The sequence below is a fragment of the Triticum urartu genome, chromosome 1, assembly GCF_003073215.2.
Source record: "Triticum urartu cultivar G1812 chromosome 1, Tu2.1, whole genome shotgun sequence".
Lineage (NCBI taxonomy): Eukaryota > Viridiplantae > Streptophyta > Magnoliopsida > Poales > Poaceae > Triticum > Triticum urartu.
In genome coordinates this window covers 527,302,838-527,328,287 of record NC_053022.1, presented here as the reverse complement: position 1 = coordinate 527,328,287, position 25,450 = coordinate 527,302,838, and positions in this window count along the sequence as shown.

Here is a 25,450-nt window from a genome sequence, read left to right as displayed (position 1 = left end):
AGGACGCAACCAAACTCGCCGTTGCCGCGTCCTCATTCCCCTCTGTCGAACTTGCCATCGTAGCGGCCTCATTCCCCTCCGTCGAACTCACCATCGCGGTGCTCCCTGGGATAGCCGTCACGGTGTTGTCATGGATAACCATGCTCAGCCATGTAGTCATGCTTCTTCCTAGATTTGTCAGCCTGTGATGAGCACGAAGGCCAGCACACATAGGTATGCCTCCTTCATACTCTCCATCTCCCTCTTCCCCGGTCTGGCTCACACAAAGAAGCCGTCGGTCTGAGAGGCGGTGGCAGGGGTTGTCCGCCGGTTGGTGAAGTAATGGAGAGCACAGTGATGGAGATGAGGATGAATGAGTCGCTCCCTTTTCGTTCTCGCATGCGTTACAACAAAGAGGTGGCGACTCAGCCAATTCAACCGAATGTGGAGGGACGGGGCTCCGAATTAGTGGAGGGATCATGCTAGTGTTGGAGCTGGCCTCTCAATATCTAGCCCAAATTCTACATGCGAATGTGATACGTGTCCAACGTATCTATAATTTTTGATTGCTCCATGCTATATTATCTACTATTTTGGACAATATTGGGCTTTATTATCCACTATTATATTATTTTTGGGACTAACCTATTAACCGGAGGCCGAGCCCAGAATTGTTGTTTTTGCCTATTTCAGTGTTTCGAAGAAAAGGGATATCAAACGGAGTCCAATTGACCTGAAACTCCATGGAACTTATTTTTGGACCAGAAGAAGCCCACGGAGTACCGTAGTTGCACCAGGGGAGTCTCGGGCTGCCCACGAGGGTGGGGGGCGTGCCCACCCCCCTAGGGTGCGCCCCTGCCTCGTGGATAGCCCGAAGGTCCACCAATGTACTTCTTCCGCCTATATATATCCATATACCCTAAAAACTTCGGGGAACAAAATGATCTGGAGTTCCGCTGCCGCAAGCCTCTGTAGCCACCAAAAACCAATCGGGACCCTGTTCCGGCACCCTGCCGGAGGGGGGAACCCTCACCGGTGGCCATCTTCATCATCCCGGCGCTTTCCATGACGAGAAGGGAGTAGTTCACCCTCGGGGCTGAGGGTATGTACCAGTAGCTATGTGTTTGATCTCTCTCTCTCTCGTGTTCTTGATTTGGCACGATCTTGATGTGTCGCGAGCTTTGCTATTATAGTTGGATCTTATGTTGCTTCTCCCCCTCTACTCTCTTGTAATGGATTGAGTTTTCCCTTTGAAGTAATCTTATCGGATTGAGTCTTTAATGATTTGAGAACACTTGATGTATGTCTTGCCGTGCGTATATGTGGTGACAATGGGACATCACATGATTCACTTGATGTATGTTTTGGTGATCAACTTGCGGGTTCCGCCCATGAATCTGTGCATAGGGGTTGGCACACGTTTTCGTCTTGATTCTCTGGTAGAAACTTTGGGGCACTCTTCGAGGTTCTATGTGTTGGTTGAATAGATGAATCTGAGATTGTGTGATGCATATCGTATAATCATACCCACGGATACTTGAGGTGACATTGGAGTATCTAGGTGACATTAGGGTTTTGGTTGATTTTTGTTTTAAGGTGTTATTCTAGTACGAACTCTAGGGCTGTTTGTGACACTTATAGGAATAGCCCAACGGATTGATTGGAAAGAATAACTTTGAGGTGGTTTCGTACCCTATCATAATCTCTTCGTTTGTTCTCCTCTATTAGTGACTTTGGAGTGACTCTTTGTTGCATGTTGAGGGATAGTTATATGATCCAATTATGTTATTATTGTTGAGAGAACTTGCACTAGTGAAAGTATGAACCCTAGGCCTTGTTTCCTAGCATTGCAGTACCATTTACTCTCACTTTTACCACTTATTACCTTGCTGTTTTTATATTTTCAGATTACAAAAACCTATATCATCTCATCCATATTGCACTTGTATCACCATCTCTTCGCCGAACTAGTGTAGCTATACAATTTACCATTGTATTGGGTGTGTTGGGGACATAAGAGACTCTTTGTTATTTGGTTGCAGGGTTGTTTGAGAGAGACCATCTTCATCCTACGCCTCCCACGGATTGATAAACCTTAGGTCATCCACTTGAGGGAAATTTGCTACTGTCCTACAAACCTCTGCACTTGGAGGCCCAACAACGTCTACAAGAAGAAGGTTGTGTGGTAGACATCAAGCTCTTTTCTGGCGCCGTTGCCGGGGAGGTGAGTGCTTGAAGGTATATCTTTAGATCTTGCAATCGAATCTTTTTGTTTCTTGTTTTAGCACTAGTTTAGTTTATAAAAGAAAACTACAAAAAAATGGAATTGAGTTTACCTCATACGCTTCATCTTTTTAATATCTTTCGTGAGTATGATGGAAAGGAAAATTGTGCCAAAGTGTTAGAAGAAGAATGCATTAAAATGTTTGGCACTAAATCTTTGAATGATGAGCATGATAGCAATGTTGTTAGTATGAACTCCTTGAATATCCATAGTACTAATGATGATTACACTAGTTATGATGAAAATGTCTCCTATAAACATGTCAATTTTTTTGGAGTGCATTGGGTTTGCAAGTACACACCAAATAGGGAAGATAGATATTGCAAGAGGCATAAGTACTTAGAAACTAAATGGTTGCAAGAAAGGCTAAATGTTAGTGTTGAAAATTTAAAATATCTTCACCGTACTTGTGAACTTTGCAATGAACATGGTCATTTAAATATCAAATGCAAATTGTTTCATGATCGAATCGTGTCCAAAAATTGTGATTATGTGATTTCCCTTGCACATCATAATGAACTTAGTTTGCTTTTGGGTTATGAAGAAATGAAATGTCAAACTAAGCATATTCCAGAATATAACCTTGAGAAATTCCTCGATATTGATCTAGAAGAAATTTATATGTATTGTGCGGTGAATTGAATTGAAAATCCTTATATTGCCAATTACATAAAGAAAAGAAAACAAATAGAAGATGAAGAGAATACTAACGAGAGGGAAGAGACTTCCCAATATCCTCATATTATTTTTTATGATGAACCAGGTAACGAGGAGGAGCCTTCTATTCAACCAATCTCATTAATAAGGAGCTCCAAAAAGAGGATTGAACCCACACATGAGGTGAAGAAGAAGAAAAGAAAAAGGAAGAGAGGTAAAAAGGTATCCCTCCCAACTAATGTTGCTCTATTATTGTTGTGCCTCATGAAAATGAATCAAAAATAATTATGGAAGATGATGCACTTGATGATGATCTCGTTATGCCTATTGCTTGTTGTGATGATTATGATTGGGAAGATCATGATACTTCTTATGATCTTGAAAATATTTTTGGCACTTGCTTGGAAGAATATGATAATTGCTATACTATTGGTGCTATCCATACTATTAATGATGAGAGTGATTATGCTTATGATATGAAAAGGCCCAAGCTTGGGGATGCTATTTTTGATGAATATGATGTTTTTGAGAATATATTTGCTGCAATTAATGTTTGTTCCAAGCTTGGGGATGCTACATTTAATGAAGATGATATTTTTAGTCTCCCAAGTTTTGATATGCAAATTTATAATAATGATAGCATGCCTCCTACTTATGATGATTATATTGATGAAAGTGGGTTTGGAAGAGTGTCAACTTTAGGAAGTAGTGATCCCACAATATTGGAGGATGTTGTATCTTATAATATTTATGAAAGTGGATTTGGAGAGGTCATGACTTTATTTAGTGATGTATCCACTATTTCGGAAGAGGTTTCAATTGATTATGATGAGAACAAAGTTGCTACTTATGATGATTATTGCGATGAAACTTATGCTATAAGAAGTAGTGATGATTATATTTATAAAACTTTTCATGATTATGATTACCCTTTTTCTGAACATTACTCTATTAATGTGGAAACAATTTATAGTATTCAAGTCTCTTATGATACTCCCACTATTCCGAATGAGAAGAATTTTGCTTATGTGGAGAGTAGTAAATAATTTATGCTTGTAGATCATGAAAATAATGCTTTAGGTTCTGGTTATATTGTTGAATTCATTCATGATGCTACTGAAAATTATTATGAGGGAGGAATATATGTTTGTAGGAATTGCAATAATATCAAGTTTCCTCTCTATGTGCTTAAATTTTTAAAGTTATGTCTGTTTTGCCTTCCTATGCTAGTTGATTATTGTTCTCATAAGTTGTTTTCTCACAAAATCCCTATGCATAGGAAGTGGGTTAGACTTAAATGTTCTATTCATATTCTTCATACTTTTATGTGAGCATCATTGAAATCATCATGCCTAGCTAGGGGCGTTAAACGATAGCGCTTGTTGGGAGGCAACCCAATTTTATTCTAGTTTCTTACTTTTTGGTTCTGTTTAGGAACAAATAATCCATCTAGCTTCTGTTTAAATGTGGTTTTATGTTTTAGTTAGTGTTTGTGCCAAGTAGAACCTTTGGGAAGACTTGGGTGAAGTCTTTATGATCATGCTGCAAAAAACAGAAACTTTAGCGCTCACGAGATTTGCTTCAACTTTTTACTGGAGAGTGATATTTATTTTATTATTTTTGCACATGATTACTAGACAAATTCCTCAGGTCCACAAATTTATTTTAGAATTTTTGGAGTTCCATAAGTATACGTTTGATACAGATTACTACAGACTGTTCTGTTTTTGACAGATTCTGTTTTTCGTGTGTTGTTTGCTTATTTTGATGACTCTATGGCTAGTAAAATAGTTTATAAACCATAGAGAAGTTGGAATATAGTAGGTTTAACACCAGTATAAATAAAGAATGAGTTCATTACAGTACCATGAAGTGGTGTTTTGTTTTCTTTCACTAACGGAGCTTACGAGTTTTCTGTTAAGTTTTGTGTTGTGAAGTTTTCAAGTTTTGGGTAAAGATTCGATGGACTATGGAATAAGGAGTGGCAAGAGCCTAAGATTGGGGATTCCCAAGGCACCCCAAGGTAATATTAAAGGATAACCAAGCGTCTAAGCTTGGGGATGCCCCGGAAGGCATCCCCTCTTTCGTCTTCGTTCATCGGTAACTTTACTTAGAGCTATATTTTTATTCACCACATGATATGTGTTTTGCTTGGAGCGTCATGTCATTTTATTTTATTTTGCTTGATGCTTGAATAAAATAGCAAGATCTGAAATTCTCAAATGTTAGAGAGTTTTCACATAGTTACATAATTATACAACTACTCATTGATCTTCACTCATATCTTTTGGAGTAGTTTGATGGTTGCTGTAGTACTTCACTTATATCTTTTAGAGCACGGTGGTGGATTTGTTTTATAGAAACTATTGGTCTCTCATGCTTCACTTAGATTATTTTGAGAGTCTTAAATAGCATGGTAATTTGCTTAAATAATCCTAATATGCTTGGTATTCAAGATTAGTAAAAACTTTTCTTATGAGTGCGTTGAATGCTAAGAAACGTTTGATGCTTGATAATTGTTTTGAGATATAAAGATGGTGATATTGGAGTCATGCTAGTTGAGTAGTTGTGAATTTGAGAAATACTTATGTTAAATTTTGTGATTCCCGTAGCATGCACGTATGGTGAACCGTTATGTGATGAAGTCGGAGCATGATTTATTTATTGATTGTCTTCCTTATGAGTGGCGGTCGGGGACGAGCGATGGTCTTTCCGTACCAATCTATCCCCCTAGGAGCATGCGCGTAATACTTTGATTTGATAACTTGTAGATTTTTGCAATAAGTATGTGAGTTCTTTATGACTAATGTTGAGTCCATGGATTATACGCACTTTTCCTCCTTCCACCATTGCTAGCCTCTCTAATACCGTGCACTTTTTGCCGGTATCATACACCCACCATATACCTTCCTCAAAACAGCCACCATACCTACCTATCATGGCATTTCCATAGACATTCCGAGATATATTGCCATGCAACTTTCCACCGTTCCGTTTATTATGACACGCTCCATCATTGTCATATTGCTTTGCATGATCATGTAGTTGACATCGTATTTGTGGCAAAGCCACCGTTCATAATTATTTCATACATGTCACTCTAGAAACTTTGGGGCACTCTTCGAGGTTCTATGTGTTGGTTGAATAGATGAATCTGAGATTGTGTGATGCATATCGTATAATCATACCCACGGATACTTGAGGTGACATTGGAGTATCTAGGTGACATTAGCGTTTTGGTTGATTTGTGTCTTAAGGTGTTATTCTAGTACGAACTCTAGGGCTGTTTGTGACACGTATAGGAATAGCCCAACAGATTGATTGGAAAGAATAACTTTGAGGTGGTTTCGTACCCTACCATAATCTCTTCGTTTGTTCTCCGCTATTAGTGACTTTGGAGTGACTCTTTGTTGCATGTTGAGGGATAGTTATATGATCCAATTATGTTATTATTGTGGAGAGAACTTGCACTAGTGAAAGTATGAACCCTAGGCCTTGTTTCCTAGCATTGCAGTACCGTTTACTCTCACTTTTACCACTTGTTACCTTGCTGTTTTTATATTTTCAGATTACAAAAACCTATATCTACCATCCATATTGCACTTGTATCACCATCTCTTCGCCGAACTAGTGCACCTATACAATTTACCATTGTATTGGATGTGTTGGGGACACAAGAGACTCTTTGTTATTTAGTTGCAGGGTTGTTTGAGAGAGACCATCTTCATCCTATGTCTCCCAGGATTGATAAACCTTAGGTCATCCACTTGAGGGAAATTTGCTACTGTCCTACAAACCTATGCACTTGGAGGCCCAACAACGTCTACAAGAAGAAGGTTGTGTAGTAGACATCAGAATGTCTAGGCCATCCAAACATGGGCAATCGGGATAGGTAATGCCAATGCAGAATTCTAGGCTTGAATATCTACATCCAAATGCTACATTATGGACCCCTGCTACTTCTTAAGCTTGCGTTGGTTTTTCCCTTGAAGGGGAAAGGGTGATGCAACAAAGTAGAGGTAAGTATTTCCCTCAGTTAGAGAAGCAAGGTATCAATCCAGTAGGAGACAACGCACAAATCACCAATACCTGCACAAACAATTAAACACTTGCACCCAACGCAATAAAGGGGTTGACAATCCTTCACGGTCACTTGCAAAAGTGAGATCTGATGGAGATAGATGAAACTAAACAAAAGATAAAGTAAATATTTTTGGGTTTTTTGCTTTATAGATCAGAAAGTAAAAGATTGCAAAATAGTAGATTGGAAACATATATGATGGAAAATAGACCCAGGGGCCATAGGTTTCACTAGAGGCTTCTCTCAAGATAGCAAATAATACGGTGGGTGAACAAATTACTGTTGAGCAATTGATAGAAAAGCACAAAGTTATGACGATATCTAATGCAATGATTATGAAATATAGGAATCACGTCCGTGTCAAGTAGACCGACTCCTGCCTGCATCTACTACTATTACTCCACACATCGACCGACTCTTGCCTGCATCTAGAGTATTAAGTTCATGAAGAACAGAGTAACGCTTTAAGTAAGATGACATGATGTAGAGGAATCAACTCAAGCAATATGATGTAAACTGGTACGTCTCCAATGTATGTATAATTTTTTATTGTTCAATGCTATTATATTATCCATCTTGGATGTTTTATATGCATTTATATGCTATTTTATATGATTTTTAGGACTAACCTATTAACCTAGAGCCCAGTGCCGGTTTCTGTTTTTTTCCTTGTTTTTGAGTTGTACAGAAAAGGAATACCAAACAGAGTCCAATTGACGTGCCAATTTTTGATGATTTTTATGGACCAAAAGGAGCCCCCGGAGTAAAAGAGTTGGGCCAGAAGAGTCTCGAGCCATCCACAAGGGTGGGGGGCGCGCCCTACCCCCCTGGGCGTGTCCCCCTATCTCATGGACGACTCGGAGACCCCCCTGATGTGAGACCTACGCCAAAAATTCCTATAAATACAGAAACCTCCAAAAAATAACCTAGATCGGGAGTTCCGCCGCCGCAAGCCTCTGTAGCCACCAAAAACCAATTGGGACCCTATTCTGGCAGCCTGCCGGAGGGGGGATCCCGCACCGGTGGCCATCTTCATCATCCTAGCACTCTCCATGACAAGGAGGGAGTAGTCCACCCTCGGGGCTGAGGGTATGTACCAGTAGCTATATGTTTGATCTCTTTCTTTCTTTCTCTATCTCGTGTTCTTGATATGACACGATCTTGATGTACCGAGAGCTTTGCTATTATAGTTGGATCTTATGATGTTTCTCCCCCTCTATCTCTTGTAGTGGATTGAGTTTTCCCTTTGAAGTTATCTTATTGGATTGAGTCTTTAAGGATTTGAGAACACTTGATGTATGGCTTGCATGTGCTTATCTATGGTGACAATGGGATATTCACGTGATCCACTTGATGTATGTTTTGGTGATCAACTTGCGAGTTCAGTGACCTTGTGAGCTTATGCATGGGGGTTGGCACATGTTTTCGTCTTGACTCTCCGGTAGAAACTTTGGGGCACTCTTTGAAGTTCTTTGTGTTGGTTGAATAGATGAATCTTAGATTGTGTGATGCATATCGTATAATCATACCCACGGATACTTGGGGTGACATTGGAGTATCTAGGTGACACTAGGGTTTTGGTTGATTTGCGTCTTAAGGTGTTATTCTAGTACGAACTCTAGGATAGATCGAACGGAAAGAATAGCTTCGTGTTATTTTACTACAGACTCTTGAATAGATCGATCAGAAAGGATAAATTTGAGGTGGTTTCGTACCCTACAATAATCTCTTCGTTTGTTCTCCGCTATTAGTAACTTTGGAGTGACTCTTTGTTGCATGCTGAGGGATAGTTATATGATCCAGTTATGTTATTATTGTTGAGAGAACTTGCACTAGTGAAAGTATGAACCTTAGGCCTTGTTTCGAAGCATTGCAATATCGTTTTCGCTCACTTTTATTACTTGTTACCTTGCTGTTTTTATAATTTCAGATTACAAAAACCTATATCTACCATCCATATTGCACTTGTATCACCATCTCTTCACCGAACTAGTGCAGCTATACAATTTACCATTGTATTGGGTGTGTTGGGGACACAAGAGACTCTTTGTTATTTGGTTGCAGGGTTGTTTGAGAGAGACATCTTCATCCTACGCCTCCCATGGATTGATAAACCTTAGGTCATCCACTTGAGAGAAATTGATACTGTCCTACAAACCTCTGTACTTGGAGGCCCAACAACGTCTACAAGAAGAAGGTTGTGTAGTAGACATCATAAACCCCATCTTTTTATCCTCGATGGCAACAATATAATACGCGCCTTGCTGCCCCTACTGTCACTGGGAAAGGACACCGCAAGATTGAACCCAAAGCTAAGCACTTCTCCCACTGCAAGAAAAACCAATCTAGTTGGCCAAACTAAATCGATAGTTTGAAGAGAATTACAAAGATATCAAATCATGCATAAAAGAATTCAGAGAAGATTCAAATAACATTCATAGATAAGTTGATCATAAATCCACAATTCATCGGATCTCGACAAAGACACCACAAAATAAGATTACATCGGATAGATCTCCAAGAACATCGAGGAGAACATGGTATTGAGAATCAAAGAGAGAGAAGAAGTCATCTAGCTACTAGCTATGCACCCGTAAGTCTGTGGTAAACTACTCACGCTTCATCGGAAGGGCAATAGAGTTGACGTAGAAGCCCTCCGTGATCAAATCCCCCTCCGGCAGGATGCCGGAAAAGGCCCCAAGATGGGATCTCACGGGAACAGAAGGTTGCAGCAGTGGAAAAGTATTTTCGTGGATGCTTCTGAGGGTTTTGGAATATATGTGAATTTATAGGATGAAGAATTAGGTCAGGGGGTGTTGGAGTAGGCCACAAACCAGGGGGCGCGCCCCTGCTGCTTGTCATCTACTCCAAGGTCTTCTGACTTGGAGTCCAAGTCCCACGGGTGTCTTCTAGTCCAAGAAAAATCACCGCGAAGGTTTTATTCCTTTTCTGCGATACTCAAAATCAAGGGGAAAACATAAATTGGCACTGGGCTCTAGGTTAATAAGTTAGTCCCAAAAATAATATAAAATAGCATATTAATGCATATAAAACATCCAAAACAGATAATATAATAGCATGGAACAATAAAAAATTATAGATACGTTGGAGACGTATCAACCCCGCTGCCATGGGAGGGTAGGACAAAAGATGCCATGCAAGTTCTTTTCTATAAGCACGTATGGCTATATTTGTAATACATGCCTACATTACATTAATGAATTGGAGCTAGTTCTGTGTTGCTCTAGGTTATAACTGCTTCATGATGAATGCCAACCAACATAGTTGTCATCACTGATCCAATTCCTATGAGCTTTTCACATATTGGTCTTTGCTAAGTTACTTTCATTGTTTCTGCTGTTACAATCACTACAAAACCGTTACTGTTACTATTGCCACTGTTACTGTAACTATCATACTACTTTGCTGTAGATATTAAGTCTTTCAGTGTGGTTGAATTGACTACTCAACTGCTAATACTCGTGAAAATTCTTTGGTTGCCCTTGTGTCGAATCAATAAATTTGGGTTGAATACTGTACCCTTGAAAACTATTGCGATCCCCTATACTTGTGGGTTATCAAGAAGCCATGTACAATGGCATCCCTCACACATATCATGACTCAATTTTGCACTAGTGAGGACAACTGGTTGGCTCGGAAGAGCAACATAACGGTGACTCTGATACTTTCGAAGTGCATGACAGGAACATTAAACCTTGGCGTAACAAGAACAACAAGCGGCACAATAGACAAAGAGGCAACAACACCGAGGAGACCACGACTAACACCGGCTTCAGTAATCAGCATGGCAGCGACAAGAGGAAGTCTTTTTAAGGCAACAGGGATGGCCCAACACAGTTGGACAAGATTTTGGATAAACCATGCGCGATACATGGCAGTCCCATAAGCCGGTGATACGTCTCCAACGTATGTATAATTTTTTCTTGTTCCATGCTATTATAGTATCAATCTTGAATGCTTTCTATACAATTATATATCATTTTTGGGACTAACCTATTAACCAGTAAATGTTTTTTTGCTTGTTTTTGGCTTTTCAGGGAATCTGTACCAAACGGAGTCCAAACGCTGTGAAACTTTTTGATGATTTTTTCTAGACCAGAAGGGACCCTAGAAGCTTCGGGAGAAGACTAGAAGAGTCCAGAGGGAGCGACAAGCCCGCCAGGCGCACCCTACGGGGACGCGCCCCCAGGCTAATTGTGGGCCCCTGGTGGCACCTCTTGACCTAATTCCACTTGTATAAATTCCCAAACATTCCCAACACATCGGAGAGCCACCCGAAACACTTTTTCCGCTACTGCAAGCCTCTGTTCCATCAAGATCCCATCTGGAGGCCTTCTCTGGTACTCTGCCGGAGGGGGGATCGATCACGGAGGGCTTCTACATCAACCTTCCCGCCCTTCCAATGATCCGTGAGTAGTTTACCACAGACCTACGGGTCCATAGCTAGTAGCTAGAAGGTCTCTTCTCTCACTTTGATCTTCAATACAATGTTCTCCTTGATGTTCTTGGAGATCTATTCGAGTAATCTTCTTTTGCAATGTGTTTTTTGGTATCCAATCAATTGTGGGTTTATGATCAGATTATTCATGAGAAATATTTGAGTCTTTTCTAAAGTCTTTTATGCATGATTGTTATAGCTTTGTATTTTCTCCGATCTATCCGTTTGGTTTGGCCAACTAGATTGATTTATCTTGCAATGGGAGAGGTGCTTTGTGATGGGTTCGATCTCGCGGTGCTCAATCCAAGTGATAGAAAGGGACATGATATGTATTGGTATCGTTGCCATTAAGGATAAAACGATGGGGTTTATTCATATTGATTCGGTATACTTTGTCTACATCATGTCATCTTCCTTAAGGCGTTACTCTGTTTTTATTGACTTAATACCCTAGATGCATGCTGGATAGCGGTCGATGGGTGGAGTAATAGTAGTAGATGCAGGTAGGAGTCGGTCTACTTGTTTCGGACGTGATGCCTAATACATGATGATTGCCTTGAATATCATCATAACTATCTGTTTTTCTATCAATTGCCCAATAGTAATTTGTTTACCCACCGTATGCTTTTGTTCAAGAGAGAAGCCTCTAGTGAAAACTATGGGCCCCGGGTCTACTTTTATCATATATAAAATCCAAAAATACCTTGCTGCAATTTATTTACCATTATTTTATTTTGTGTTTTATTTTATCTATCTATCACTACGAGATTTGATCCTTGCAGTTAACCGCCGAGGGGATTGATGTTGACCCACAAGTATAGGGGATCAATCGTAGTCTTTTCGATAAGTAAGAGTGTCGAACCCAATGAAGAGGGGAAGGAAATAACAAGCGGTTTTCAACAAGGTATTCTCTACAAGCACTGAAATTTTCGGTAAGAGGTAGTTTGATAGCAAGGCAATTCATAACAAGAAACAAGTAGCAATAGTAACAAAGGTGCAACAAGGTAGCCCAATCCTTTTTATAGCAAAGGACAGGCCGGAACGTTCTCTTATAGCAAGCAAAACATTCTTGAGGACACATGGGAATTCACACCGGTGCAGAGACGTGCTATACAAACGGTTTTTACCCCTTTCCGCGACGGTGTTTTAAACCATCGCCTAGTGAGTGTGTGCGATAGGGGGGGTCCTTCCCACACGACCCAGAAACCATTGGGGATAGGCCCTCCGGCCACACAGGCGGGGGCAAAAAGAGCTCAGGTGCGATCGGGCGAGGCATCGAAGCCCAATCGTTTCTGTTCGTATGTACATCCCACACGGTGAATCCCAGAAAAAAAATTCCGTTCGTATGTATATCACACACATTTTTTGTGTGGAAAAGTTTGTGCAAGGTGGCCTAACACAAATAGTTCTCTGCCGGAAGCCGTGTGTGATTGTTAGTTGATCCAACACGCCTACTTTCTAGAAACCGTGTGGGTCAGTTCATCGCCCACGGTGTTGTCTGAGTAACCATCTGGAGTAGAAAACCCCAATAAGCAGGGTAATTAGCCTATTATTGACAATCCATGTAGTAATCAAATTGACATTTCTTATAAGACACACCATATATTTCATATCCGTATAACGGCAGCCAGGATTTCATAATCGAATTATATCAGATAGCTTCAGCACTCAGTTACGCCATTACAAAACAACACCAAGTTTCACATGCAACATCGAAAGCCTTTGGAAAGTAACATCATACACGGTAAATAGACAGATGAATCTCATCTGGGAAACTGCATAAGCGGAGGCAAATATTGAGCCTTCAGTGATGTTTAATGTCCTTGCAACTTTAGGCCAGTGTCTATGGATAATTGCCCACCCAACCTTCATCCTCTTTAGGAACACTTCAATATTGTACCGTGGGTGTTGAATGAATACCTTCCTCGCCTCTTGACCATGCAGGTGGTTTGAGAGGTAATCATCGATGAACTGCTTTCAAAAGTACTAAAAACAAAGATATGCATAAACTACTGTTATAAATTTTGAAATGGCGCAAGGGGTAAAAACAAGGTAAAAGAGTTAGAACCATCCTTAGTTGACTAATGTCTTCTTCATTGTGCAAACAAAGATCTTGCTGTTATTCGTCGCAAGTTTCCTCATCCTAACAATGTTTCTGAGTTTCTTGACTTGACTGATATTCATGGACATCTCATTTCCCCATATGCAAAATGGGTCAAACAGTGGGTCTAAGCCTCTGACGGCAGGAGCTACATGTGCAAGACCAAATTGTAAGCACTACAAAAAAAATACACTTCCGTGATGATACGTGTTTGTCATAGTAGGTCACGTTTTTTGTCATGCATGTACATCCATGACAAATTTATGACAGAATCAAGATAGTCATACCTGTGCTGTCGTAGAAGTGTTCCATGACATTACCAAAATTATCATCACGGAAGTGTCCACTTCCATGACAATAAATCGCGCGTCACAGAAGAGCTTTCGTCAAGGGTGACCAACACGTGGCATCCACCGTAACGGAACGTCTTTAAGCTATCGGGTCGGGTTTTGGATCCGATAACCCGTTAACAACCCCGATCAATGGGGATTTTCCACGTGTAACATCATCATTGGCTAGAGGAAACACGTGTTGGCTCATCGTTGGGACAGATGTCATCCACTCATTGGACAGGAGGCGCCTATGATAGGTCGACACGTGGCACGGCCCAACAGTGGCCCATTCCGGTGAAAAAGGCCGGCCTAGTAAAAATTAGCAGGCCGGCCCATATAAGGCCTACTTGTGTCAGGTCCATTTAAGCCCACGGCCCATACGAGATGTGCCAATTTGGCCCATTAAATATTTTACACCATTGCAGCCCATCGTCTGTTTGAGCCCGTTAACAGCCCGCTATATATTTGGGCTCAATATCGGCCCGATGAGATTTCGGCCTGTTAACGGCTCATTTAATGGATAGGCCAATTTTCAGGATGTACATCTTTTGGCCTTTTAGCGACCCATTTAAATGTTGGGCTAATTTCCAGCCCGGTGTGTCTTTCAGCCTGTTGACGGCCCATAATCTGATGGGCCATTTGTAGTCAGACCTCAGTTTCGGCCTTTTAGCGGCCCATTTAAGTGTTGGGCCAATTTCTGGCCCGGTGTCACTTTCAGCCTGTTGACGGCCCATAAATCAGTTGGGCCATTTGTAGTCGGACCTGAGTTTTGGCCTTTTAGCAACCCATTTAAGTGTTGGGCCAATTCCCCGCCCTGTGTGCCTTTCGGCTTGTTAACGGACCATAAATGAGTTGGGCCATTTGTAGTCGGACCTTAGTTTTGGCCTCTTAACGGCCCATGCCCTTCATGGTCCAATACCAGCCCGATTTCTCTTTCGGCCTGCTAAAGGCCCATAACACAGTTGGGCCGTTTACAATACGACCTGACTTTTGGCCTCTTAGCGGCCCATGCTCTTCATGGTCCAGTACAAGCCCGCTGTCTCTTTCGGCCTGCTAAAGGCCTACAATATAGTTGGGCCATATGTAGCCCAAACTTAGTAACGGCCTGTTAACGGCCTGTGAAATAAATTGGGGCCACCTGTTGCCCGCTTCGATGTCGGCCTGTTAACGACCCGGGAGGTAAGAGGGCCGACCATTAACTTTTGGTCTAGTAACGGCCCATTAACTTAATGGGCCCACTAAAGTTTGTTCATGTCTTTAGGCCAAATTAGATAATTTGAGCCCATTACGGCGAGCAAAGGTACGACATACAGGGAATAACGTTGCACATCCAGCATATATTACAGGAAATTACATCCACTGGGTAATCAAAGGTTGATGCCAGTGCAAATAAATGAGCAGAACCTAACTATCTACAACGTCACAATCTACAACCTCAGCACAGATGACGCCCATAAGCATGTGTGCAAGTTCTTGCTGCTTTGCTACACTGTCTCTGAAAACATTGATCAGTTGTTGTGTCGCACGACTCTGCACCTCTGATTCATCCACCATTTCCATCATTGCTTCAGCCATTAATTGGTTCACAAACATACATTTATTCCGTTGCATTCGAGACAGAGGATACTGAATAGATTCAGATGGCGATTTTGGCAGGCTTGTATTATTGATAGTGGAGAGTGTCTCGACCACTGCATCATAACATAAACTAGGACGTGAACCAAACAGATTAATCATGAGTTATTGCCATATTACCTGGCCTAGATTTACTGGAAAGAAACAATGGGGTTGCCTTGCTGTTTTCAGAGTTTGTCTTCTTATCTTTAGCAGCCTGCACAAAATTAACACACTAGCATTGCTATCATTGGCCAAGTCAGATAATAGAAAAGCAACATTGACACAACGAACGTTTGGGCAACTAGCCTACACCAAATTAACACAATATGGCACAGCTATCATCAGCTAGGTAAGGTAATACGAAAGCAACATTGACACAATGAATGAATGGGCAACCAGAGAAGCACTACAATTCAGTAATGTGCGTGATATGAGATAGTACATTCATGCAGCTCAGTATGCAAAACTACCAGGCAGTTTTCCTTACAAAAATCAACATTGGCGCCTTTAACATTTTGCTACAACTAATTTTAGATCAGATAAAGGTTAGATTCACGCCGATTAACAAAATATATGCTGATGTAAAAATATAGTGATATACAACAAGTACTTACATTAGCATTGGAGCACAGAGAATTCCTGCAAGATATTTTCCTCGAATATGATCCCAATGGAGGAAGTCTTGTATCGTTTAACCTTATTTTCTAAAAGAGAGATGGGTAAGAGACATGTAGAAAATATGATCAGAATGCTATAAAATTTCATGATGCGAGGATACGCACACACTTCTTAGAATGGAGTTGACATTCTTTTGCTGGACTGGAGCGGACTAGTTCTTTGGCCACTGGAATCTGCTTATTATCAGTGGGAGTTGGGTTTCTTTGTGCTGGAGCAGTATCTATGAAAAATGGAGTTGGTTTATTATCTCCTGGCGTTTGGATCTTTTGCAAAGACCTGGTTTGTAACCCTTCAGATTCTAACATAGCCGTCTTCCCCTTGCATGCCTTATATAGAAGAATGGTGATTCAGTTATAAAACATGCTACAGCAGAGATGGAATAGGTACTGAAGAATAGAAAGGCTTGACATATTGACATGTATTCCCTCCATCCGAAAATAAATGGATGGGTCTAGGCGTATTTCAGTTCTAGATACATCCAGTTTTATCCATTTCTGCGACATTTAATCCGGACGGAGGGAGTATGATGTAAGAGCTAGGGATATGACAGGACAACACAGTAAAAAAAACACTGAAAAACCCACTGCAGAACCAAAGAATTCAAACCCACTGATATGAGATAGTACACTCATGCAGCTCAGGATGCAAAACTACCAGGCAGTTTTCCTTGCAAAAATCAACATTGTGGCCTTTAATCATACATTTTGCTACAACTAAATTTAGATCAGATAAAGGTTGGATTCACGCCGATTAACAAAATACATGTTGATGTAAAAATATAGTGATATACAACAGGTACTTACATCTACATTGGAGCACAGAGAATTCCTGCAAGAATCTTTCCTCATAAACGATACCATTGCAGAAAATCTTCTATCTGTTAAGCTTATTTTCTAAAAGAGTGATGGGTAAGAAACATGTAGAAAATATGATCAGCATGCTATAAAATTTCATGATGCAAGGATACACACACGCTTCTTGGAATTGAGTTGACATATTTTTGCTGGACTGGAGCGGACTAGTTCTTTGGCCAGTGGAATCTGCTTATTATCAGTAGGAGTTGGGTTTCTCTGTGCTGGAGCAGTATCTATAAAAACTGGAGTTGGTTTATTATCTCCTGGCGTTTGGATCTTTTGCAAAGGCCTTGTTTGTAACCCTTCAGATTCTAACATAGTCGTCTTCCCCTTGCATGCCTGGTATAGAAGAATGGTGCTTTAATTATAAAACATGCGGCAGCAGAGAGATGGAATAGGTACTGAAGAATAGAAAGGCATGACATATTGACATGTATTCCCTCCATCCGGAAAAAATGGATGGGTCTAGGCGTATTTCAGTTCTAGATACATCCTTTTTTATCCATTTCGGCAACATGTAATCCGGACGGAGGGAGTATGGTGTAAGAGCTAGGGATACGACAGGACAACACAGCAAAAAAACACTAGTTGAATGTAAAACTATATGCTAGCGGAATACATATAGAAATAACTAAGGCAACATACACGTGTATGATTGGGAAAATAAGATGGCATTGCAACAGAGCACTAGAATAGCACTTCAATGTAAAAAAACATGGTATGGTAGACAGATGAAGTACATACTGATGAATAACAATGCATAAGATATTCAGAAGCATGATGTCCAAATTAAGCAGATGGCATTGCGATAGAGTAGAATGACAGTACTTGAATTTTAAAACATGTTATCATGAATGGAATAGGTACTGAAAAACAGGAAGGCATGACATATTTACATGCATGATCAGCATGCTAAGCACATGGCATTGCAACAGAGTAGATACACTCCAGGACATTATATGCATGTTGTACCCATATCACAGGCCAAGTTAGAGCAAGGACCTTGTGGGGTGAAGAGGATTCATCATCTTTCTGCTAGTCTTCTGAAGAACTGCCTTTACATGTTCCATCATATTGGGTATCATTGACATCAAGTTTATTGGCCTTTACATTGCTCCGTGAGGTTCTTATGGATATATCAGTGTGTGCAATTATATCTGACATGCATGGAAGACAACTAGTAGTTAGATTTATGTAATGAGTGCCTATAGGAGACGACATAAATAGTAGGACTGGGGTTAAGTAGCAGCAACAGGTCTCATAAACTAAAGGGAGAACACAGATGAAAGCTATAGAATATGTATCGTTTGTACTCGAGATTAACTAGATGGCACACAAAAGTATTAAAGAACAACATAGGTAATACTAGAAGTGGTATAATACTATAATCACCAGCCTGTGGGATAGCATTGGGTGATGGATGATAACTATGGAACAGCGTTCCTAAAGAACACGTATCTTAGCTGAACTATGGAACAACGTTAACTCCTGAACAAGACCCGTAAGAGATCAGCATGAATATACAGTGAAATGTGATGATCTATTTTCCATGCTTAGATGAATAACAAAGACATAAATGTTGCACACAAGTAAGATGAGGGCACAACCTATCTGGCTACCATCCATAGGAGTGAGCATCATGTGCTGACTTGTCGATGGCCCTGCCGTTGTTGTGGCTGTCCATGTCGGGCACGTGCATTCTATGCAGGGAACTGTTGAGTGGGGACTATAGCTCCCTTCTGGTGTATGCTTCCCTTGTTGGAGCAGCTGCGGTGAGTCGAAAGACGGTGTGTCTGAAGATGCAGATAACGCATAATGTTAAGAACGACATATCTCTTTGATCTGAAGAAATACACTAAGAGATCAACAGCAAGGTACGAGAGTGGTCACACGTTTGTTGACTGAAGACTAAATTGGGGTCACACGATTTTATTTTATTTTGGTACTGTCCGATCTACGCCGGATGGCTGGCCGTCTTATGCCTCCCGGATGACACTGTTCGGAATCTTCCCCGAAGAGCCAGCGACCAACGGTAGAGCAGCCTGCCTCCGCCGTCCGTGGCCCCGGCCAAAACCCCATTCCCCGCCCCACCACACTGCCGTGGTTGCGCCGCCCCAGGCCAATCCACAAAGACTCCCCGTCATCCAGATCCGGCGGCGGCAGTACCTTCAACCCACGCAACTCTAAAAGATAGACATCTAAGCGCTGCTTCCACGGCGAACTTGCGGCCCCGCACCCTTACGTTAGACACCAGCCAACCGGCAGCCTAGGAGCTCCGCCACCTCGAGGGGTGCTGCTTCCATTGCAAATCGATTGGCCCAGAATAAAAATTCAGACAACTGATGCCTAAATAAGGTGATTTGAGATGAGGGTGCGACCTATCTAGTGGCATGGTGAAGTAGGCAGGTCCAGCTGCCGAGTTGGTGAGGCCGGCGCGGTTGCGGTGGCGGCCGGTGGCAGGGAAAGAGCGATGTCGCGACGGTCGACGGCTACGCCGAAGCAGCGCCAGGACTCTGGACGGATCCGAAGTTGGAGCCGCTCCGGCGCCGTGAACAATGACGGGGGTGAATCGGCTCCGGTACGGTTCACGTGGCCATCGTCGAGGCAGCACCAGCAGCACGAAGTAAGAGGCACACGGCCCAGTGCACGACGGCAAATGGACAGCGTCTCCGGCATTAGGGAGAAGGGCGGCTGTGAAATTGGTGCGGTGGAGGGCGCCATGGAGGTGGGGCTGAGGTTTCACGGCTCGGGAGAAGGGAGCTTCCCGGGGAGAAGGTGATTTGGCGCCCATGAGGTATGAATGGGGGCGGGCGGGGGGGAATTGGGAGGGGAGTGGAACCATGTCTTACGGACGCATTTGTCTGAAATGTGAGGGGGAGTTACAATTCTACCCTTGCTACAGGCTTCTCGGCTTGGGTCAGTGTACTGAGGGTCGGGGATAGTAGTGTTACTTTGCTTCTCCCCAAATAGTGGGTGGGAGCGATTTCGGGCGAGGAGGGCGTGTTTTGAACTATAGTGGGCGCGAGCGATTTCGGGCGAGGAGAGCGTGTTTTGAAATAGTGGGCGCGAGCTATTTCGGGCGAGGAGAGCGTGTTTTGCCGACCATGGTTTATGAATTATTCGGCACATGTCATTTCGGCCGAGGAGAAGGCGCGCTTGGATGAAGTTACGAACCTACCCTCGATGTACAACGGGCTAATTGATGTGTGTCCCACATAGGACGTTAATTTTGCGTCTCCCATTTATTTGCTCGGGCGAATTCCACTGAGCAGAGAGGATGTTTAACGGTTCGTTTAAATTTTGGGAGAACGAGCATCCACGTCTACCTTACCAAGTCGATTCGGATCAAATATTGAAATATTAGCTTGCCACTTCTTTTTTAGATGGAGAGATGATGATCGGGAGTAATGTGTTTTTACATGCTCGTTGCTAGCGATTTACTATATGACAAATAGTTGACCCACTCAAAAACGCGAATCAAACCCAAAATGAAATATCTCTATTCAATGAAATAGCTCGTTCAGTAGGTCAAAATAGTGAACTAAATCCAAAATTGAACACCTCAATCGAGTAGCATGTTGTACAGTATTATAGTACTCCATGAACATGTTGAAAGTCAAATTAATGAACTTGTTTGATATACGCACATATCCATTCATGTGTGGATTGCAGACAACATGTTCTCTAATTTAAATATTTGAATGCAAGTTTATATCGAAACATGGTTTATATCAGTATTTGATGCATAAAACGCGACCCCCCCCTCTCCCGGACTCCTGTTCTCTCTCTCTCTCTCACTCTCTCTCTCTCGCCGACAATCTTCAATTCTATCACACGCATCCGACACAAAAACCTTGTTGTTCCCTCTCCCTTTCTCTCCATCTCTCTCTCTCTCTCTCTCTCTCTCTCTCTTTGTGTGTGTGGGGGGGTCTTTCTAGTTCGCATGCATATATACACCATCTATAGGTCTCTCTCACGCACTATGTATGATACTCTAGCTATTCCAAGCTAGATATCTTGGGTGCACTCATCGTACGCACACAAATTCCTTGGCTCTTTGCCCGTAACTCTCTCACGCGCCACTATGTCGTCTCGGAGCTCTTCCCCCCCCTCTCTCAAACTCTCCATCCACCTGGGTCACACATACACATGCATATCTCACTCGCACTCGATAGGCCCATCTAAAACTCTATCTCTCCCCCTCGTTCTCTCTCCATCTCACACGCGCACACACACAATCTCATGCCTAGCTAGCGAAGTATGATGGTTTCTCACTCAATTGTAGGCACACGCAGTCCCCCCTATATGTATATGACTAGCTAATCTTAGTCTCCATCACAAACATGTGCATGGTCTATCTCGATTTCTCTCGGGGCATCTTTCTATCGCGCACACACTCCCTCGATCTCCCACCCATATGGTCCCCTCACGATCTCGACGGGATCTCTGTATCACAAACACACCCTCTCTCCCTCCCCATGCGTCCATGCCATCCATGTGTCCCTCTTGACCGTTGTTCCTTGTTGTCCAGACCTCTATTGTACATGTGCTACAGGGGTGTCTCTCTCCGTTGCAAACAATCACACACTAGCTATCCTCATGTATCTCCTCACCTTGCTTTTCCATCTCGAAGATGCATGCGTGATATGTTCGCATAAGAAACGAAAAAACACACCCTCTCTCTAATTTATCATTTGTTGTCACTTTCTCTTTCAGACACATACTCTTTTTGCACACTTACTCATTCTCCTTCACACGCACTTGATCTGTCTCGACTGAGGCACTCTCCTCGGTCCATAGCATATAGATTTATTGAAAAGTCAAACATCACAAAGTTTGACCATGTACGTGGAGAAAAAGAATTACATCTAGTACGGCAAACATATACCATTAGATTCACCATGAGATGTAGTTTTGTATGATGTATCTTTGGTATTGTAGATATAAATAACATTTGCGTAAACCTGATCAAAGTTTCCAAAGTTTGACTTCTAAAAAATTTACATGCACTACATTATCGAGCGGATGGAATATCTCTTTCCCCCTCTCAGCTATCTGACGCACCACTCAGCCTTATCGGGGCTCCTCAATCTCTCTCAAACTTTATTGGTCAGTTTGGTTCGTGACCTGACCCTCATGCCTTGATGGCCGGTACTTCCTGGTGTGGACATGAGATGTAAAATATTTCTGCCTGGCCAGGCTTGTGTGGTGCTGAAGCATTTGGTTCATGCCTGGGCCAGGCAAAGCATCAACGTCCCATCAATCAATCCATGCATCAATTATTTAATGCTAATATCCATCCATGTTGCTGTTAGCCTCATGGCCACACGACCAGGCACAGCCAGGCGTTCGAAATCGATCGCTTGGGCCAGGCTACTTGCAGTGTCTGGAGTTCAGCCAGGCTAATTAAAGTGCAAGGGAACCCAGGCCAGGCGGGCTTTCTTTTTCACAGGGTAGCAACCAAACAAGCATGCATGAAATCCAGCCACAACCCCAGGCCAGGCAAAAGATGCTCAGGACGCAAGACAAACTGGCCTTATATCTCCCTGGTTCACACATACACATGTCTCACTCGCGCTATACATATAGACTCATCCAACACTCTCCGCCCTTGTTCTCTCTCCATGTGACACGCACCCCCCTAAGTACCATAATCCCTCACTCCATCATAGGCGCAAGCACTCCCCCCCTCCTAAGTATGATTATCTCTTACTAGCCAAAAGGAACACACGTATTGTCTCCTTCCATCCATACGTCTATCTCGATATCTCTCGGGGCATCTTCTATCGCGCACACACCTTGTCACTCGATCTCCCGCCCATGTAGTCCCATCACGATCTCCAGGGGATCTCTCTATGACAAACATACACTGTCTCCTCCCCATGTCTGCATTTTCTCCGTACGTCTCTCTCGACCTCTCTCCCTTGTTTGTCAGACCCCTCTTGGCCACGTGCTAGGGGTCTTGCTCTCTCGGTTCCAAACAACCACACACTATATCCTCACCTTGCCTCTGTTGTCAAAGATGCATGTGTGATATGTTTGCATAAGACACGCATGCTTTTTCTCTACTTTTATCGTGTGTTGTCCGTGTCTCTTTCACACACGCACACACACTTTTTTCACTCTCTCTCTCTCTCTAGTTAGGGACTCTGTCTCGTCCATAAACATATGGATATTTTGAAAAGTCAAACCTCAGAAAAGTTTGACCAGGTATATGTGGAGGAAAACATTTATATCTGGAACAATCATTAGATTCATCACAACATGTACTTACTTCATACTATCATTTATCTTTGGTATTGTAGATATAAGTAATTTCTTTATAAACTTGGTCAAAGTTTAAAAAGTTTGACTTAAAAAAATGTTGGAACTACATTATCGAACGGAGGGAGTAGCTCTTTCTCTCTCTCTCTGCTATCTCTCACGGGCCTCCCCTCTCACTCGAACTCTCTATACTGACGGATTATACGCTCACTGTGCCAGCGTATAGCTCCATATATTTTTTAGTTGACCGGTCAACCAATCCACATGCTGCCTTGTCAGCTCGTGTTCTGTATCTTCGTGTGCTGGACCATGTGGCAGTGGGTGAAAATAAGTAAACTAGAGGCCCATCTGACACGCGGTGAAGTAAACAAAGTTGAAACCACTCGGGGTAGCACCCCGCACGCTAGTAAATTGAGGGCGCATTGAGGACAAACTTCTTGCGCGCGAAGGACGCACTCGCGCACAATTCACCACTGCGCGGCAGCATGCACAGAAGGACGCACTTGCCCACACCCAGCACACAACACACACCAGCACACGTGTACACCGGCATCGCCACCGGTTGAGATGGACGGCGAGGTAGCCAACAAGCGGAGGCGGCTCGAGCCAAAACCGCATCCGGCGAGCCTGGACTTCATCAGCAGCCTCCCCAACGACATGCTGCTCGTCATCATCGGCCTCCTCCCCACCAAATCTGTCGTGCGGACCACCCTGCTCTCCCGGCGGTGGCGCCCCCTCTGGTGATGCGTCCCCCTCAACCTCACCGTCGACAGCTGCCTCTATGACGGGGATTGCAAACGCATGGCCGCAGTCTCCAAGATCCTTTCATCGCACCCTGGGCCAGCCAGACGCCTTGACATCCGCATGTTCTGTACCAACTGCAAGGTCCAACCCAAGTTCGACGAGTGGTTCTTATCCCCCGCCCTAGATCAGCTCGAGGAGCTCAGCTTTGAAGCTGGACGATGTCGCTTTCTGCCGACGTCCGCGCTCCGCCTCACGCCAACGCTGCTCCGCGCCAGCTTCAGCTCCTGCTATCTTCCCCAGATTATTGCCGTGCCCGCCCTTCTTCTCCCTTAACTCAAGCAGCTCGACCTCTTCGACGTTGTCATCTCGAAGAAGGCTATGGAGCACCTGCTCCGCAGTTGTACTGCGCTCGAGTACCTTCGTCTTGAGCAGACCCACGGGTTCATTAGCCTCCACATCGCCTCGATGAATCTCCGTTGGATTTATGTGTCTTGCTGGCCCCGCAACAAGACATCAATTGGGAAGAGATCACTCCAGCTGTTTCACGTTATGGTCATTGAGAATGCGCCTTTCCTTGAGAGATTGCTTGTATCGGATCTAGAAGGTCCAACAAAAATCAGGGTCATTGACGCGCCGAAATTGACAGCGTTGGCGTACTCGTCTGCCAAATTCTCCGAACTCTTTATTGGATCCGCAATCGTTCAGGTACAACACTCATCTTCTTCTCTGTCTTCTTGAAATTCACATTTTTAAATTTCTTCTTGATGTATTTACGACCGTCTTCCAGAAAATGATTCCCACAAGCTTGACCCAGTCCATGCGCACAGTGAAGATCTTAGCACTAAAATCTATCGGCCCCAATATGGATCAAGTTGTTGGATTCCTTACATTCTTTCCGTGCACGGAGAAGCTACTCATCGAGGTGAAACTTCTTTCCTATAAGTAAACGGTAATCACAACGTAGCTCAATTTTTTCGTAATTTCCCGAATTACGATGACAAGTGTAGTGTTCAAAACTGCATCTACGCACTGCACCGAAAGAAATGTTTTTAGTATTTTTCTCACGTGATCACCTGCATCGTTTTTATGCTGTACTACTATAGTAGCCTATGCTAGTCATAGTGGAAAGTAACTTTGACTACTCCAGTAACTCTATGGTTACCCTAAGAGCAGGTACTACCTCCGTCCTGGTTTACTCTTCCAATTTTGTAGTATCAAAATTTAACCATAGATTTAACTGACAAAATGTTAATGCATGTCACTAAGAACTATATCGTTGGATTCGTATTTGAACATAATTTCAAATGGTGTAATTTTAGTTGACATGCATTGGCATTTGCTTAGGTAAATCTATGGTCAAAATTTTATACTAAATATGAGGTAGTATTCTCCGTCCCAAA